Genomic DNA, 18,735 nt, shown 5'->3' on the forward strand with positions numbered 1-18,735 from the left:
ACTGTTATGGGGAGGGGGATCAGTGGATGACACTGCTATGGGGGGGATCTATGGATGACACTATATAGCATCTTATGCTATATGTGTCATCCACAGATCCACCCCATGACAGTGCCATCCACAGATCCCCCTCCCCCTAAACAGTGCCATCCACAGATCCCCCCCCTAAACAGTGCCATCCACAGATCCCCCTCCCCTAAACAGTGCCATCCACAGATCCCCCCCCTAAACAGTGCCATCCACAGATCCCCCCCCTAAACAGTGCCATCCACAGATCCCCCCCCTAAACAGTGCCATCCACAGATCCCCCCCCTAAACAGTGCCATCCACAGATCCCCCCCTAAACAGTGCCATCCACAGATCCCCCCCCCTAAACAGTGCCATCCACAGATCCCCCCCCTAAACAGTGCCATCCACAGATCCCCCCCCTAAACAGTGCCATCCACAGATCCCCCCCCTAAACAGTGCCATCCACAGATCCCCCCCCTAAACAGTGCCATCCACAGATCCCCCCCCTAAACAGTGCCATCCACAGATCCCCCCCTAAACAGTGCCATCCACAGATCTCCCTACCCATAACAGTGCCATCCACAGATCCCCCCCATGACAGTGCTATCCACAGATCCCCCTCCCCATAACAGTGTCATCCACAGATCCCCCCATGACAGTGCCATCCACAGATCCCCCCATGACAGTGCCATCCACAGATCCCCCTCCCCATAACAGTGCCATCCACAGACCCCCCTCCAAATAGTGCCATCCACAGATCCCCCCCCTAAACACTGCCATCCACAGATCCCCCTCCCCATAACAGTGCCATCCACAGACCCCCCCTAAATAGTGCCATCCACAGATCCCCCCCCCCTAAACACTGCCATCCACAGATCTCCCTCCCCATGACAGTGCCATCCACAGATCCCCCTCCCCGACGCCCAGAGGAGTATACATTTATTAACTGTAATCTGTAAACTTGAACTTTAAATGAGCGCTCATGTCTTTACTATTGTACCTTACTCTCAGCTCTGGTAATAGGCAGTGCGGGCGGCGCTCACTCACTGACGTCACGCGCCTGCGCCGCCTAGTGGAAGGAGCAGGCACGTAACGTCAGACGTCAGTGAGTGAGCGCCGCCCGCACTGCCTGTTAGTGGAGCTGAGAGTAAGGTACAATAGTAAAGACATGAGCGCTCATTTAAAGTTAAAGTTACAGATTACAGTTAATAAATGTAGTGAGCGGTGGGGCCCTGTATATTCTAACACCCAGGCAAGCGTCCCCGTCACCATGGGAACGCCTGGGGGTTAGAATATACCATCGGATCTGAGTATACCCGGCGTATAAGACGACCCCCGACTTTTGAAAATTATTTTTAGTGTTAGAAAGTCGTCTTATACGCCGGCATATACGGTATATTTAATTGCCTTAAGGACGCACTAGACACACAAATATATACACACAGATATACAGGTGAAACTCGAAAAATTTGAATATTGTGCAAAAGTTTATTTATTTTAGTAATGCAAGTTAAAAGGTGAAACTAATATATGATATAGACTCATTACATGCAAAGCGAGATATTTCAAGCCTTTATTTGTTATAATTTGGAGGATTATGGCTTACAGTTTATGAAAACAGTTTGCTGGCCAATCAAGCACAGTAATCCCATGGTCATTGAACCATGTTTTGGTACTTTTGGCAGTGTGGGCAGGTGCCAAGTCCTTCTAGAAAATTAAGTCACCATCTCCATAAAGCTCGTCTGCGGAAGGAAGCATGAAGTGCTCCAAAATCTCCTGGTAGACAGCTGCGTTGACTCTGGACTTAATAAAGCACAGTGGACCAACACCAGCAGATGACATGGCTCCCCAAATGAACACAGACTGTGAAAACTTTACACTGGACTTCAAGCATCTTGCATTGTGTGCCTCTCCATTCTTTCTCCAGACTCTTGGTCCTTAGTTTCCAAATAAGATAGTAACATTGTACATAGTAACATAGTACATAAGGCCGAAAAAAGAAAATTGTCCATCCAGTTTGGCCTGTCATCCTACACGTTGATCCAGAGGAAGGCAAAAAAAAAACTGTGAGGTAGAAGCCAATTTTCCCCACTTTAGGGGAATAAAAATTTCCTTCCCGACTCCAATCAGGCAATCAGAATAACTCCCTGGATCAACGTCCCCCCTCTAGTAGCTATAGCCTGTAATATTATTACACTCCAGAAATGCATCCAGGCCCAGCTTGAACTCTTTTAGTGAACTCACCATCACCACCTCCTCAGGCAGAGAGTTCCATAGTCTCACTGCTCTTACCGTTCTTATCTCTGTACTGACCCCTGATATATTTATACATAGTAATTAGATCTCCCCTCAGTCGTCTTTTTTCTAAAGTGAATAACCCTAGTTTTGATAATCTTTCAGGGTACTGTAGTTGCCCCATTCCAGTTATTACTTTAGTTGCCCTCGTCTGGACCCTCTCCAGCTCTGCTATATCTGCCATTGTTCACAGGAGCCCAGAACTGTACACAGTACTCCATGTGTGGTCTGACTAGCGATTTGTAAAGTGGTAGGACTATGTTCTTATCACGGCATCTATGCCCCTTTTGATGCAACCCATTATCTTATTGGCCTTGGCAGCAGCTGCCTGACATTGGTTTTTGCAGCTTAGTTTTGCTGCAAGTTGCTCTTATCAGAAAAGAGGACTTTGGACCACTGAGTAACAGACCACTTCTTTTTTTTTCTTTGGCCCAGGTAAGACGCTTCTGAGCGTTGTTTGTTGTTCAGGAGAGGCTTGACAAGAGGAATACGACATTTGATGCCCATGTCCAGGATCCGTCTGTGTGTGGTGGCTCTTGATGCACTAACTCCAGCCTCAGTCTACTCCTTGTGAAAGTCCCCACACTTTTGAATGGCCTTTCCCTGATAATCCTCTCCAGGCTGCGGTCATCCCTGCTGCTTGTGCACCTTTTTCTTCCATACTTGTCCTTTCCACATAACTTTCTATTAATGTGATTTGATACAGCACTTTTGGAACATCCAACTTCTTTTGCAATTACCTTTTGATGCTTTCCCTCCTTATAGAGCGAGTCAATGATGGTTTTCTGCACTGTCAGGTCAGCAGTCTTTCCCATGATTGTAATTCCTACTGAACCAGACTGAGAGACAATTTAAAGGGAACCTGTCATCGGGATTTTGTGTATAGAGCTAAGGACATGGGTTGCTAGATGGCCGCTAGCACATCCGCAATACCCAGTCCCCATAGCTCTGTGTGCTTTTATTGTGTAAAAAAAAAACCTATTTGATACATATGCAAATTAACCTGAGATTAGTCCTGTACGTGAGATGAGTCAGGACAGGACTCATCTCAGGTTAATTTGCATATGTATGAAATTGGTTTTTATACACAATAAAAGCACACAGAGCTATGGGGACTGGGTATTGCAGATGTGCTAGTGGCCATCTAGCAGCCCATGTCCTCAGCTCTATACACAAAATCCCGGTGACAGGTTCCCTTTAAAGGCTCAGGAACCCTTTGCAGGTGTTATGGATTAATTAGCTGACTAGAGTGTGACACCTGAACCTTTTCACAATATCTCGCTTTGCATGTAATGAGTCTTTCTCATATATTAGTTTCACCTTTTAAGTTGCATAACTGAAATAAGTGAACTTTTGCACAATATTATAATTTTTCGAGTTTCACCTGTATACAATGGTCAAATGTGCAAATACAGATGGTGGTACAATCAGAGTTAACAGATAGAAGTCAGTTACTGGGTATGTAGGTGGTTCTTGAAAGCTGTAATTCCTTATCTGTATTCTTGGATATTTGGTTGCTACAGTCACACAGGAGGCATAGACATCAGCAGGATTTTCTAGGTCCCTCCAAACATGTTACATGACCTGAGCCCCCCCCCCCCCCCCCCTTCAGAGTAAGACAATGGCCTGTGCCCTGCACGGGCACTTTAACCCTTAGGCTCAATTCGCACACCCGCCCGGCACCCCTATAGAAATGCCTATTCTTGTCCGCAAGCTGCGGACAAGAATAGGACATGTTCTATCTTTTGCGGAGCTGCGGATCCAAAGATCGGGGCCGCGCTCCGCAAATGCGGATGCGGACAGCACAATGTGTGCTGTCCGCATCCATTCCGTCCCCATAGAAAATGAATGGGTCCGCACCCGTTCCGCAAAGTTGCGGAACGGATGCGGACCCATTTGCAGACGTGTGAATGGAGTCTTAGTCAGTCACACCCCTCCCTCTCCCTGGGAGGATTCAACTCCCCCTTCCTGGTCCTGGTAGCCACAAATCCATAAAACACATTATGGCTCATAGCTCCACACTGGAAGGTCCTAGGGAGATGGTTCTAGAACCAACTGATCCACCTGGGTTCTGGGTGCAATTCTAGACCAAATATGGCACCGTTATTTAGTTCCTAGTAGGATTTCTCCATGTCTCCCCTTCCCTGCGTCCAGAACACAAACGGAGGCCAGGAGTCGCAGAGGTGTAAACTGTTTGTCATGTACAGTTAGTTCATAATTGCTTATGAACTGCTGGTTCCAGAATGTCTACAGAATTTTTCTTGTTGTTCATAAACTTAGTTCCCCACACTCATTCATCCTACCAGAGAAGCTGAGCTGCCAGTGTGGATGAGTGGGGTGTGAAATGTAAACACGTGGATGCACTTTGAAGCAGGGCCACCTGTGGAGCCTGATTTCCTCTGCCCACTCCTGGAGAAAATGGCAGGAATTAAATCATAACAACCACATATTCCTCACAGATACTATTCAAGTGAATAGGAGGTTACTATCCCATTTAATTGAATGGGATGGCGGAGCTGTAATTGCAACTGCTCTCAGCTGCAATGTCGAAAGCGAGAGGGTAAACACAGAAGAAAACACAGAGCTCGTACGAGCACTGCCTTCTCTTCAAACAGCTGATTGGCAGGGGAGTCAGCAGTCTGGCCCCCACCGATCTGATATTGATGACCTTTCTTAACCACCTTAGCCCCTATAGCTTAAACACCCTTAAAGGGACTCTGTCACCACTTTCTAACCCCCCCTTTTAAAAGTATTGTTATCTCCATGGCGCCCCTGTGATTACAAAGGTGTTGTTAGAAGATAAATTCGCCGTCTCCTTTTGATAAAAAGAGCTTTTATCTAACCTGTCAATCTTCTTGATAAGGTGCCCAGGGCGTTTCTGTTGGTCTCAAGCTGCCGCCCGCCGCCGCCGCTGTTGGTGCCCAGCTCCTCCCCTGATGCTTTCAGCGCCGCCTGAATATAATGAAATACGCCTCCGGCTCTCGCTCAGTGCCCCCTCCTTTTAAAAGATCCCGCGCGTGCGCACAGGCCTGTGCCTGATGCGCCCGTGCGGACATTTACAATCAGCCTCATTGAGCGAAGTGCGCATGCGCGCACTTCGCTCAACCTCCTCATCAGACGAGCACTGCAGCCGGCCGGCTGCAGTGCTCGTCTAATGAGGAGGTTGAGCGAAGTGCGCGCATGCGCACTTCGCTCAATGAGGCTGATTGTAAATGTCCGCACGGGCGCATCAGGCACAGGCCTGTGCGCACGCGCGGGATCTTTTAAAAGGAGGGGGCACTGAGCGAGAGCCGGAGGCGTATTTCATTATATTCAGGCGGCGCTGAAAGCATCAGGGGAGGAGCTGGGCACCAACAGCGGCGGCGGCGGGCGGCAGCTTGAGACCAACAGAAACGCCCTGGGCACCTTATCAAGAAGATTGACAGGTTAGATAAAAGCTCTTTTTATCAAAAGGAGACGGCGAATTTATCTTCTAACAACACCTTTGTAATCACAGGGGCGCCATGGAGATAACAATACTTTTAAAAGGGGGGGTTAGAAAGGGGTGACAGAGTCCCTTTAATGACCAGGCCACTTTTTACACTTCTGACCTACACTACTTTAACCGTTTATTGCTCGGTCATGCAACTTACCACCCAAATGAATTTTACCTCCTTTTCTTCTCACTAATAGAGCTTTCATTTGGTGGTATTTCATTGCTGCAGACATTTTTACTTTTTTTGTTATTAATCGAAATTTAACGATTTTTTTGCAAAAAAATGACATTTTTCTCTTTCAGTTGTAAAATTTTGCAAAAAAAACGACATCCATAGATAAATTTTTCTCAAAATTTATTGTTCTACATGTCTTTGATAAAAAAAAAAATGTTTAGGTAAAAAAAAAATGGTTTGGGTAAAAGTTATAGCGTTTACAAACTATGGTACAAAAATGTGAATTTCCGCTTTTTGAAGTAGCTCTGACTTTCTGAGCACCTGTCATGTTTCCTGAGGTTCTACAATGCCCAGACAGTACAAACACCCCACAAATGAGCCCATTTCGGAAAGTAGACACCCTAAGGTATTCGCTGATGGGCATAGTGAGTTCATAGAACTTTTTATTTTTTGTCACAAGTTAGCGGAAAATTATGATTTTATTTATTTTTCTTTTTTTCTTACAAAGTCTCATATTCCACTAACTTGTGACAAAAAAAATAAATTTCTAGGAACTCGCCATGCCCCTCACGGAATACCTTGGGGTGTCTTCTTTCCAAAATGGGGTCACTTGTGGGGTAGTTATACTGCCCTGGCATTCTAGGGACCCAAATGTGTGGTAAGAAGTTTAAAATCAAAATGTGTAAAAAAATGGCCGGTGAAATCCGAAAGGTGCTCTTTGGAATGTGGGCCCCTTTTCCCACCTAGGCTGCAAAAAAGTGTCACACATGTGGTATCTCCGTACTCAGGAGAAGTTGGGCAATGTGTTTTGGGGTGTCATTTTACATATACCCATGCTGGGTGAGAGAAATATCTCGGCAAAAGACAACTTTTCCCATTTTTTTATACAAAGTTGGCATTTGACCAAGATATTTCTCTCACCCAGCATGGGTATATGTAAAATGACACCCCAAAACACATTCCCCAACTTCTCCTGAGTACGGCGATACCACATGTGTGACACTTTTTTGCAGCCTAGATGCGCAAAGGTGCCCACATTCCTTTTAGGAGGGCATTTTTAGACACATGGATACCAGACTTCTTCTCACGCTTTAGGGCCCCTAAAATGCCAGGGCAGTATAAATACCCCACATGTGACCCCATTTTGGAAAGAAGACACCCCAAGGTATTCAATGAGGGGCATGGTGAGTTCATAGAAAAAAAAAAATTTGGGCACAAGTTAGCGGAAATTGATTTATTTATTTTTTTTCTCACAAAGTCTCCCTTTCTGCTAACTTGGGACAAAAATTTCAATCTTTCATGGACTCAATATGCCCCTCAGCGAATACCTTGGGGTGTCTTCTTTCCAAAATGGTGTTATTTGTGGGGTGTTTGTACTGCCCTGGCATTTGCGGGTCTCCGCAATCATTACATGTATGGCCAGCATTAGGAGTTTCTGCTATTCTCCTTATATTGAGCATACGGGTAATGAGATTTTTTTTTTTCCGTTCAGCCTCTGGACTGAAAGAAAAAAATAAACGGCACAGATTTCTTCATTCGCATCGATCAATGTGGATGAAAAAATCTCTGCCAAAAAAAGAAAAAGGAGGGGAAAGGCGTCTGCCAGGACATAGGAGCTCCGCCCAACATCCATACCCACTTAGCTCGTATGCCCTGGCAAACCAGATTTATCCATTCACATCAATCGATGTGGATGAATAAATCATTGCCGGGATTTTTTTTTTTTTTTTTTTATATATACAAAGTGTTTGCCAAAGCATATGAACACCTCCTCAGCTCATATGCCTTGGCAAACGTATCTTTTACAGCAGAGGAGAAATCTCGTCTTGCAGCGCCGCATACACCGACTTGTGTGTAATCTGACAGCAGTGCAATGCTTCTGTCAGAATGCACATCAGTGCTGCAGCTGGTTCATCGGTTGGTCCACCTGGAAGGTAAAAAAAACAAAACAAAAAAGAAAAAAACAGGCCGCAACACAATAAATTTTATTAACTTTATAATAACTTTTGAACAGAACATAAACTTTTTTTTTACTTTTTGAACTGAAGTTAACCTCTTTGCTTACCTTTTTTTTTTTTTTTTTTTTTTTTTACCTTTTATAGGACAAACCTCTCCTTCCCCATGGGACAATGTGCAAAGCGCAAATCGCCCAAAGATGTGGCGAAGTACATTATGCACTTTATCCCAGATGAAAGGAGAGGTTTGCAGTAGCTGAGAGTAAAAGGGCCCTAATAGCCCTGTGTACCTGTCCTGTGAGATGCAATCCCTATGCTAAGTGTACCTGTGTGTGGTACTTCCGGAAACACTCTCCAAAGCATAGGGCAGGGTGGTCAGGACAGTCAGGACAGAAATAGCGGGTGTCACGCCTTATTCCACTCCTGCTACAGACACGACATCTTTTTCGGGGTGACGGTTGGGTTGAGGTACCAGGAACGACACTGGGGAAATGTCGCTCGTGTAGACGGCTAACTACACTGGTGGATGGGGCTACGGAACCTTCTGGATACAGGAGGTTCTCGATGATCTCTTCCTGGAATTTTAGGAAGGATCGTGTTCTCCCAGCCTTACTGTAGAGAACAAAACTATTATACAGAGTCAATTGAATCAAATATACAGACACCTTCTTATACCAGCGTCTGGTTCTGCGGGACACTAAATACGGAGACAACATCTGGTCATTGAAGTCCACCCCTCCCATGAGCAAATTATAGTCGTGGACACAGAGGCCTTTTCAATGACACAGGTTGCTCGCTCAATTTGGATTGTCGTGTCTGCGTGAATGGAGGAGAGCATGTAAACGTCACGCTTGTCTCTCCATTTCACCGCGAGCAGTTCTTGGTTACACAAGGCAGCCCTCTCCCCCCTTGCAAGACGGGTGGTAACGAGCCGTTGGGGGAAGCCCACGCGACTAGTTCGCGCGGTGCCACAGGCGCAAATCTGTTCTAGAAACAAATGCCTAAAGAGGGCCACACTTGTGTAGAAATTGTCCACATAAAGATGGTACCCCTTGCCAAATAAGGGTGACACCAAGTCCCAGACTGTCTTCCCACTGCTCCCCAGGTAGTCAGGGCAACCGACCGGCTCCAGGGTCTGATCTTTTCCCTCATAGATCCGAAATTTGTGGGTATAGCCTGTGGCCCTTTCACAGAGCTTATACAATTTGACCCCATACCGGGCACGCTTGCTTGGGATGTATTGTTTGAAGCCAAGGCGCCCGGTAAAATGTATTAGGGACTCGTCTAAGCAGATGTTTTGCTCTGGGGTATACAAATCTGTAAATTTCTGGTTGAAGTGGTCTATGAGGAGCCGAATTTTGTGGAGCCGGTCAAAAGCTGGGTGGCCTCTGGGACGGGAGGTGGTGTTGTCGCTAAAATGCAGGAAACGCAGGATGGCCTCAAATCGTGCCCTGGACATAGCAGCAGAGAACATGGGCATGTGATGAATCGGGTTCGTGGACCAATATGACCGCAATTCATGCTTTTTAGTTAGATCCATGTTGAGGAGAAGGCCCAGAAAAATTTTAAGTTCGGAAACTTGGACTGGTTTCCACCGGAAAGGCTGGGCATAATAGCTTCCCGGGTTGGCGGATATAAATTGTGTGGCATACCGGTTTGTCTCTGCCACGACTAAGTCCAAGAGCTCCGCAGTCAAGAACAGCTCAAAAAAATCCCAGGGCCGAACCGATCTGAGCCGTCTCAACCCGAACTCCAGACTGGGCGGTGAAAGGGGGAACTAATGGTGCGGCTGAAGTTGGTGACTGCCAATCAGGGTTTGCCAGCACCTCAGGGATTCTAGGGGCTCTACGGGCCTGTCTGTGCGGTGGCTGCGACGGGGTAACTACTGCACGTGCCACCGTGCCAGCTTCAACTGCCCTTCTGGTGCTCGCCACTTCACCATGTTGTACGGCAGTGCTGGTACTAGGTCCAGGGAGGGCTGCGCTGCTGGTGTATGCCTCACCACGTGATCCGGCAGCGCCAGCCCCACTCTACTGCTCTTGAAGCGGATCCTGCGTAACCTGTGGTCTAGCGACACGGGGCCGGGTACGCCTGGTGCTATCAGGGACCTCAGCCTCCTCGTCCGAACTTTGGGTCAGAGAGCCACTGCTTTCTACAGGTTCATATTCTGACCCGCTAGATTCGTCAGATGAGGGCTCCCATTCCTCATCCGACTGGGTCAGAATCCTGTAGGCCTCTTCAGAAGAATACCCCCTGTTTGACATTTGGACTACTAAATTTAGGGGTATTCCCTGAGACTACCCAAGAAAAAAAAGCAAGCCTGTCTTACAAAGGGGAGGCTAGTGAAGTACCGGAGGCCGCTGCGGTTGCTAAAAAATATCAAAACTGATTTTTTTTATCGCCGCAGCGCGTGTAAAGTGAATGTGCAGTGATCAAAAAAAATATATTTTTTGTCACTGCGGTGGGGCGGGCGTGGGTGAACACACGTGTGGGCGACCGATCAGGCCTGATCGGGCAAACACTGCGTTTTGGGTGGAGGGCGAACTAAAGTGACACTAATACTATTATAGATCTGACCGTGATCAGTTTTGATCACTTACAGATACTATAAAAGTACAAATGCTGATTAGCGATACGCTAATCAGCGAATAAGGGACTGCGGTGCGGTGGGCTGGGCGCTAACTGATCCCTAAACTACCTAACCAAGGGGCCTAAACTATATCCCTAAAACCTAACAGTCAATACCAGTGAAAAAAAAAAAATGACAGTTTACACTGATCACTTTTTTCCTTTCACTAGTGATTGACAGGGGTGATCAAAGGGTTAATTGGGGTGCAGGGGGTGATCTGGGGCTAAAGTGTACTGTTGGTGCTACTCACTGTGAAGCCTGCTCCTCTGCTGGATCCAACCGACGAAAAGGACCAGCAGAGGAGCAGACAAGCCATATAACAGATCATATTTACTAATATGATCTGTTATATGGCTTGTGATTCGTTTTTTTGAAAACCGCCAACCTGTCAGCCAATGATCGTGGCTGGCAGGCTGGTGACGAACTTGTCCTCTAACTTTTGCCGGCCTGCGATGCGCATGCGCGGGCCGGCTTTGAGCGAAATCTCGCGTCTCGCGAGATGACGCGTATATGCGTGACTCTGCGCAGCGCTGCCGCCTCCGGAACGCGATCCTGCGTTCGGCGGTCCGGAGGCGGTTAAAGGGAACCTGTCATGTGGATATTTGATTATAATTTAACGAATTATATACAATCATTAACTACTAAAAAGTACCTTAGATGTATTCACTTACTGGTGTGACAGATGGTTACCTCATAATATACACACAAAGATGCCGCATGCTAATGAGCTGATTCGAGTCCGGCGTGATGTCATTGAGTCCAGCGTATATTTAATTCAGAGCTATAGCCACTCCCCTGCCCACCTGCTGCTGGTTCATATGAAAACAAACTGTCATTCAGCAGCAGGTGGGCGGGGAGAGTCAGGAGCTCATGAATATTCATGACTCCTCATTATCAGCTGGAGCTTTTCAATACAATGTTGGCAGATTGACTGGGTCAATTAAAGAAAGTGACCCAGCATTGTGCTAAGAGAATCAGTCACTTATTTATGTTGCCCTTAGTTAGGACACCATAAAACTGGTGACAGGTTCCCTTTAAGGATAGGTCATCAATATAGGCAAAGCAGACAATCACATTAAGAAAAAATATGTTTTATTAAGACCATGTAACAATTACTGGGGTGTAAACAAGCTCTTTATCTGGATTAGAGATGCCTGTTACTTCAATCTGGACTTTTTGCAGGATTTATAATCTAATTTACATTAAAAAGGGGGGCGATGATGGGCATTATGAATAGCTTGTCATGTTCTTCGGCATATGCAGTGCACTTGCAATGTCCTGGAACTTTTGCACTTGGATGATATCCTTATTTCTCTCAAGATTTGGACACACTGTTTTCATGTTTGTTTTGTTCTTTACAGGCTTTGGGAGAATTGTCTGTATGCCAAGCTAAAGAAATGCCTATTTTAATGCCAGGAAAAGTCATTTTTGGGCTATAGTCTATCCTCTGGAGGACTACAAATAGATCCAGTAAAGGTGTCAATCATCCTGAATTTACCACAAGCAGTAGGCCTCACAGCCTTATAGAGATTTCTTAGCTTTGGCAATTTTAACTCCTTAAATGCATTAAGAACTACTCCCAGGTAATAGCCCACTAACATCTTTACCCTTAAAGGGGTTGTCTCACTTCAGCAAGTGGAATTTAAATTGTAAAGAAGATTAATACAAGGTATTTAGTAAAGTATTGTTATTACCCATGTTGCTTCCTTTGCTGGCTAAACAAATTTTTACATCATATTATACACTTCTCATTTCCATGGTTACGAACACCCTTCAATCCAGCATCCGCGGCCGTGCGTGCACACTATAGGAAAAAGCGCCGGCCTATATGTTTTCCCTATAGTTCCCGCCAAGAGAGTCCAGTGCTTTTTTCTATAGTGTGCAAGCAGGGCCACCGATGCTGGATTGCAGGGTTGTTGTAGCCATGGAAACGAGAAGCCTATAATGTGATGGAAAAATTAGTCTAGCCACCAAAGGAAGCAATATTGAAAATCACAATACATTAGTAAATGCCTTGTATTAAAGGGAACCTGTCACCTCCCAAAACCATCCCAAGCCGCCAGCAGTACCTGCGTGTAGCCAGCAGTGTGTTTTTGATGATGCCTTTCTTCCTGAAGGCAGATGCAGCAAAAGTACTGAAAACGTTGTTTTATCCCCTGCCCGACGCGCTTCTCCACACATGCTTGAAGTCAAGGGTGCAGCGGCCTCCTTGCTTCAAGTCACGGTAACCACGCCCCCTTTACAGCCTCTTGGCAAGCACGGATCATCTGCATCTGTTCAGCACTGTGGTAATTCTGCTAAAACTCTTCTATACCATGTGCCTAAACTCTATGGGGGAGCATTATCAAGCTGGTGTAAAGTAGAACTGGCTTAGTTGCCCATAGCAACCAATCAGAATCCACCTTTCATTTTCCAAAGGAGCTGTGGGCAACTAAGCCAGTTCTACTTTACATCAGTTTCATAAATCTCCCCCTACGTCTTTGCTGCATGTCCACAGCTCAGCGTCAGTAACACCATTCCACCTCTTCCACATTTGTGCTTCCTCCCTGCTGCACAAGTGCCACCTGTCCAAGCTTCTCCAGGTTGCTTGTCTGGACAAGTGGCCTACTGGATCCACATCACCAGGTGAAATATAACAGATTAATTTTATTTTATTTAGTTTGATTGATCAAATACCTCCACAAATCTGCTACAAACTACAAATCCTACTATTTCCCATTCACTTCTGTGGAAGTTTTAAAAAAAAAACAGCCAAGCAGAAGTGCATGCTGGGAATTGTTTTTTTTTTTTTACAACAGCTGGAGTGCCGAAGTTGATGGGCCCTGTTCTAATGAATGCATATCAGCTCTGTATGAGTCAGTGAGGCAGAAAGAAAACATCTGCTGCTTTGACACTGTGGCACTGTTAACATGACTTTTGTAACTGTTTCAATTTATGAAATCTGTGTCTGTCTTTGAAAAGATTGTGAAATTCTGTGAGGTCAACCGTACAGATTGATAGCTATTTCTCCCATCCCTACCCCCTTACGCTTGCCTGCTGTACATGGCTGAGCCTGCCTGTTTCCTCAATAGGGAGTGGCGTGAAAAATGCTGCTAGACACTTCTAGTGGCGACTTATGTTGAAATCCATATATCTGCTGGCATCTCTCATTGGAGGGAGAATTAGTAGTGCCTACTAGATATCAGTTGGATGGCCAGTCCACCAAAATCAGTGGCTTTGGGTGACATTTATCTAATGTTTATGGCCAGCCACTGAAACACTACAGGCTATTAGACACCAGCAAATTAGAATCATGACCTTGTGAAAAACACAAAGGGACAGAAGTTGAAACTTCCCATGTTCACAGTGTTCTGCCCATTTGGCTTTCATCACCTCTGCTTAGCTTTTTGAGCGTGTGGAGTACAGATCCATAGAAAGTATATGGTATCCATACTCCACACACTTGAAAGGCTGTGCAGCACGGAAAAGCCTAAAGGGCAGATCACTCTGAGCAGGGAAACTTTCAAAGTTTATTGGGGTGGGGGGTCATTACTGGTTGTATGCACAAGCCAAGTAGGAGGGAGCTTGGGCTGATGCAGCCAAACAGGTTTACCATAGTTTATACTAGAAATTTAATTATAACACCAAACTAGGTGCATATATTTGTTTTTTGTTTTTTACACACATAGATACCACACAAAGACCTACGAAAAAGTAAACTTCTAGGTGTGTGAAGATCACATGTCACATCATTGATCACAAAAATAGCAGTGAGTTTAACCCCTTCGCTATGTCGCTGGAGCGAAGTGCAAACATGACGCCTGGTCTCCACTGTTTCAAACAGCAGAGACCCACGGCTAATGACCGCAACCAGTAATAATGCCGATCACGGTCATTAAAGCCTTTAGTTATTCAGTATTATGAATCAGCCGACACTCGACCTTGTGTATGCGCTGCAGCGGGAAGGAGTAAAACTCCACGTCTAATTCAAAAGGAAATCCCAGCAGTCGTCAATTGTGGATGAGGATATTCTTTTTATTCAATCATAATAGTATATCTTATGACGCGTTTCGGCTATAACAGCCTTCATCAACAAAGGTTACATACAAGTTACATACAAGTGTTTAGTACTATCTTATATAGCAAGTATACAGGTGATTCACTGGTGACGTCAAACGCCCATATCAAAAGCAGCTGAGATTGCACCAATCAACAGCTTAGTTTTACTATGTGCAAATAAAGAGACATAAATCCTGACGATTCAGTGAATAATTCAAACAAATGAACAAAAAATTCAAATAAATGAGGATACCGTAGCCATCCGCAGCATCAACGAGAAGATGTCTATAAAATAATATAATACAATAATAAGAATCAGGGATCAAGACAAATATTATAAGCACATAACTTCATAGTCACGATTCAAACCCCTAGGTTGTAAGGTGTCTAAAGTGTGAATTCAGTAAGCTTCTCTCCGTAACAGGAGTTTTTTTAATGTCACCACCTCTCCTGGGTCTCTTGATCTGTTCTAAAACCTGAAACCTCAATTGTGATATTGTATGTCCACATTTATCAAAATGATAAAGTAATGATAACAATTTTTCGTTCTAATTGTGGACTTATGTTTCCCTATCCTATCCTTAACCACCTGTATAGGCTAAACCACAAGGGCATTTTATCATGTAGATACAGTCCTGATCAAAAGTTTAAGACCACTTGAAAAATGGCAAAAAAATCATATTTAGCATGGCTGGATCTTAAAGGGTTTCTGTCACCCCATTAAACCGTTTTTTTTTTTTTTTTCTTTACTAATAATCCCTATAGTGCGGTCTCATGATACATAAGCAAATTAATCATTTTGGTTCAGTAGAATTTGCTAAAAATCGATTTTTAAAATATGCTAATTACCTTGCTACCAGCAAGTAGGGCGGCTACTTGCTGGTAGCAGCCGCATCCTCCGATGGTAATGACGCCCCCTCGGCATGCTGATTGACAGGGCCAGGGAAGGGAATCGTTCTCTGCTGGCGCTGTTAGGGTCTATTCACATGTCCGTTTTTTCTTTCCTGATCTGTTCCGTTTTTTGCTGAACAGATCTGGACCAGATCTGGACCCATTCATTTTCAATGGGTCCTGAAAAAAATCAGACCTTGAGCTGTCCGTTTTTTTCCAGGACCCATTGAAAATGAATGGGTCCAGATCTGGTCCAGATCTGTTCAGCAAAAAACGGAACAGATCAGGAAAGAAACAACGGACGTGTGAATGGACCCTTAGAATTTGAAATCCTGCGCCGAACCTGTCTTCAATCGGCACAGGCGCACTGAGAGGCGGCCGCTCGCTCGACCGCTCCATCCTCAATGCGCCTGCGTCGATGACGTCATCAAGTACACCCGGAAGAGAAGACGCTGGCATCGCTGGAAGGAGGCAGAGAGTCTGGTGACGTCGCTGGATGCTCGAATCAGGTAAGTATGTACATAATAAGCATGCTGCCACAAAAACCACCAACGAAATGGGAATAAATAATTTTATAAAAATGACAGTTATTAACACTATACCACCAACGATTATTAATAATAAATCTCTTCCGGGTGTACTTGATGACGTCATCGACGCAGGCGCATTGAGGATGGAGCGGTCGAGAGAGCGGCCGCCTCTCAGTGCGCCTGCGCCGATTGAAGACGGGTACGGCGCAGGCGCGAGATTTCAAATTCTAACAGCTCCAGCAGAGAACGATTCCCTTCCTGGCCCTGTCAATCAGCATGCCGAGGGGGTGTCATTACCATCGGAGGATGCGGCTGCTACCAGCAAGTAGCCGCCCTACTTGCTGGTAGCAAGGTAATTAGCATATTTTAAAAATCGATTTTTAGCAAATTCTACTGAACCAAAATGATTAATTTGCTTATGTATCATGAGATCGCACTATAGGGATTATTAGTAAAGAAAAAAAAAAAAAACGGTTTAATGGGGTGACAGAAACCCTTTAACAAGGTTCCAAGTAGAGCTTCAACATGCAACAAGAAGAAATGGGAGTGAGACAAAACATTTTTTGAGCATCCAATTTTATGAAAACAACGAATAAACTGAAACAGGCTGTTTTTTCGCTGATCAAAAGTTTAGGACCACACCTCCAAAAAAAACTAAACCCCCCCCCAAAACAGAAATCCAACTTCCAAACATGAACTCAGTAATGAGTAGCTCCGCAGTCATTGTTTATCACTTCCAAAATTCGTTTCGGCATGCTTGATGCAAGCGTTTCCATGAGGTGAGTGGGAACATTTCTCCAAGTGGTGAAGATGGCCGCACGAAAGCCATCTACTGTCTGGAACTTTTGTCCATTTTTGTAAACATCCCTTGCCATCCATCCCCAAAGGTTCTCAATTGGATTTAGATCAGGGGAACACGCAGGATGGGCCAAAAGAGTGATGTTATTCTCCTGGAAGAAGTCCCTTGTCCTGCCGGCATTGTGTACTGTAGCTTTGTCCTGTTGAAAAACCCAGTCGTTACCACACAGACGAGGGCCCTCAGTCATGAGGAATGCTCTCTGCAACATCTGGACATAGCCAGCGGCCGTTTGACGCCCCTGCACTTCCTGAAGCTCCATTGTTCCACTGAAGGAAAAAGCACCCCAGACCATTATGGGTCCCCCTCCACTGTGGCGCGTAGAAAACATCTCAGGTGGGATCTGCTTGTCATGCCAGTAACGTTGGAAACCATCAGGACCATCAAGGTTAAATTTTTTCTTATCAGAGAATAAAACTTTCTTCCACCTTTTGAATGTAACCATGTTTGGTGCTCTCTTGCAAAAGTCCAAACGAGCAGTTCTGTGGCGTTCAAGGAGACGAGATCTTTGAAGACGTTTTTTGTTTTTGAAGGCCTTCAGTCTCAGATGACGTCTGATGGTTATGGGGCTGCAGTCAGCACCAGTAAGGGCCTTTAATTTGGGTAGAGGATCGTCCAGTGTCTTGACGGACAGCCAATTGGATCCTCCGGCTCAGTGCTGATGAAATTTTTTTGGGTCTTCCACTTAACTTTTTTGTTCCATAACCCTCAGGATCACTTGAGAAATTCCAAATGACTGTCTTACTGTGTCCCACCTCAGCAGCGATGACGCGCTGTGAGAGACCCTGCTTATGCAGTTCAACAACCCGACCACGTTCAAAAAGGGAGAGTTTTTTTGCCTTTGCCATCACAACGTGTGACTAACTGACAGAAAATGACAATGAATCCACATCTTTGCACAGATTTGGCCTTTTAACCTCTTCAGGACACAGGGCGTACAGGTACGCCCTTATGTCCTGGTACTAAAGGACACAGGGCGTACCTGTACGCCCTGTGTATTTCTGATAACCCCCGCGCAGCGGGCGGTGATCGGAAGCCGGTGCCTGCTCAAATCATTGAGCAGGCACTTCGGCTAAATGCCCGGGGGGGTCCCGTGACCCCCCATGTCGGCGATCGCCGCAAACCGCAGGTCAATTCAGACCTGCGGTTTACGGCTTTTACCTATTGCAGTGGTGGCGGTGCCATCGGGTCCCCATGCGGCTGTAGGGGGGACCCGATAGCATGGAAGGCAGCGCAATGTCTAAGGAAGGCATCGCGCTGCCTTCCGGTGACGAGCCTGTGAGATCCAGCCCCCTGGATCTCACAGGCCGGAAGCTGTATGAGTAATACACACAGTATTACTCATACATCCAATGCATTCCAATACAGAAGTATTGGAATGCATTGTAAAGGATTAGACCCCCAAAAGTCCCAAAGTGGGGGAAAAAAAATAAGTGAAAAAAAAGGTTAAAAAAATAAAGTTTTCCCCCCAAAAAATTAAAAGTTTCAAGTAAAATTAACAAAAACGTCATTTTCCACAAATAAAGTTAAAAAAAATCCTTGCTTTGTTACTGGAAAAAATTGGATTGAAATTGAAATTTTGAAATTGTATCTCTATTTTCCATTAATTCTTGTGGAACACCTAAAGGGTTAAAGACGTTTGTAAAATCAGTTTTGAATACCTTGAGGGGTGTAGTTTCTTAGATGGGGTCACTTTTATGGAGTTTCTACTCTAGGGGTGCATCAGTGGGGCTTCAAATGAGACATGGTGTCAAAAAAACCAGTCCAGCAAAACCTGCCTTCCAAAAACTGTATGGCATTCCTTCTTTCCTTCTACGCCCTGCCGTGTGCCCGTACAGCGGTTTACGACCACATATCGGGTGTTTCTGTAAACTACAGAATC

The 18,735-nt window shown here is 45.3% G+C and overlaps 1 protein-coding gene across 2 annotated transcripts in view; it reads left to right on the top strand.

Moving 5' to 3' along the window:
* PDE4C (phosphodiesterase 4C) overlaps positions 1-18,735 on the top strand; it is a 1,350,958-nt gene that overhangs the window by 199,045 nt on the left and 1,133,178 nt on the right. The gene's annotated exons all lie outside the window — the stretch shown is intronic.

The sequence above is a fragment of the Bufo bufo genome, chromosome 2 (assembly GCF_905171765.1).
Source record: "Bufo bufo chromosome 2, aBufBuf1.1, whole genome shotgun sequence".
In the NCBI taxonomy this organism is placed as follows: domain Eukaryota; kingdom Metazoa; phylum Chordata; class Amphibia; order Anura; family Bufonidae; genus Bufo; species Bufo bufo.